The sequence below is a fragment of the Echinops telfairi genome, unplaced genomic scaffold (genome assembly GCF_000313985.2).
Source record: "Echinops telfairi isolate 266 unplaced genomic scaffold, ASM31398v2 ScPeMD7_5592;HRSCAF=6446, whole genome shotgun sequence".
NCBI classification, from domain to species: Eukaryota; Metazoa; Chordata; class Mammalia; order Afrosoricida; family Tenrecidae; genus Echinops; species Echinops telfairi.
Window position 1 is genome coordinate 14,743,873 of NW_022109491.1, and position 1,644 is coordinate 14,745,516.

The following is a 1,644-nucleotide window of genomic DNA, read 5'->3' on the forward strand; positions in this document are numbered from 1 at the left end:
AGACATCCCACCGTGGAATGCTCCACATCACGAAAGGACAATGCTGAGATCAGGGAGCACTTCACGGTGTGCATTGACCTGCAGCATGACACTGAGGGAAATAAGTCACTCACAATAGGACAAATATTGTGTGAGACCACTGTTATCCAGAAGAGAGAAAAAAATCAAGACTACGGCTTTCATACCCAAAGGAACAGCCATTGGAGCTTGCCAAGTGGGAGAGGGCAAAGGCGGGAGGTGTAGCGACAGACGAGACGGTTGGCAGGTCTTAGCTCAGATTAATACCATAGCCTACCAATGGTCTCACCGGTCGCGACCATCGTGGCAGACCGGCATCAGGCAACCTTTCTTTCTGTTCCACATAAGACATCAGCTCCATAGCAACCAGCCACACCAACGGATTGGGTGGAGACAATGTGGCCATCCTAGCTCTGTCAGTCAGGCTGGTGAGGGGGCCAGAAGGTGCCCAGTAGAGGACAGAGAAAGGAACATTGAGCTTAGAGTCGCAAGCCTTCAAGACCAATCCTCGCTCTCCTGCTTGGTGGCCGTGGGGCTTCATAGCACAGAACCTGTGCCTCCTCAACTGCAAAGTGGGCTTACTCATTTTGACCCTGGGGATTCGTTTTGAGGATTGAAAAGGTGATACGCCTGACCCTAGCGAACATTTCATGTGTTCTTCCTATGTGCCGGGCACTGCGCTAAATCGACTTCCCTGAGGAACGTCACTGGACTCTTACAGCACCTTATGCGGTAGGCCCCCTTATTATGAACATCTTTCAGATGAGGAAACTGAAGCATGGAGTCAGTCCTTGCCCACAGTCATCTAATGAGCAAATTGCATGCCCGGGGGGTGGAGGGGGGTGAACCCAGGCAGTCTAGCACCAGAGCTGTATGAAAGGTATTGGGAGCCGCTGAGTGCTCCACACAGGTGTGAAGTCTATGGACAGAGAAGGGTGTGAGTCTCGAGGTGCAAGTCTTCAGGACACAGACCACACCACACAAGCGTCAGTTGGAATAGAACTGCCCTGGGCAGCGGCCCAGGCCCAGTGCTCTGTGCCCTGACTCCCCAGGCACCAACAGTGAGGCTCTCACTGTGGCTGTTCCACGCCATAATTAACCAGCTCGGCAGAGAGGCAGCCAGTACCCGGGGCTGGCAGGGCCCTAATGGAAGCACGCTGGACATAATTGCCTCCATCCATCACCCTTGCCCACAGAATGGGCTGGAGTCTGGTCTGAGATTCAAACAAGCTGTTTCTCTACAGAAACTGGAGCCAGCGAAAGCCTGCGTGGCTGGGAATTTGGACAGACACACAGCTTAAACAACTATGCAGACAATTCGGTCACCAAAAAAAGGGAGAGAGGATGGGGCAGAGGTAGATGAGAAGATACAAAAGAAGAGTGGGGGGAGGGTAGGGGGGAGAGAGAGAAATTGGTGGGAAAGAAGGGAAAACAATGTGTCAGAAAAGTGTTTCTCAAAGTGAAGTCTGTAAATTCCTTGGGGGTTTAGATAGACAGATAGATAGATGGATGATTCATACATACATACATACATACATACATACATACATACATACATACATAAGATAACAGGCAGGGAGGCTCAGTAGTTAGAGGAGAGATAAGACAGATGGATGAATGGATGGT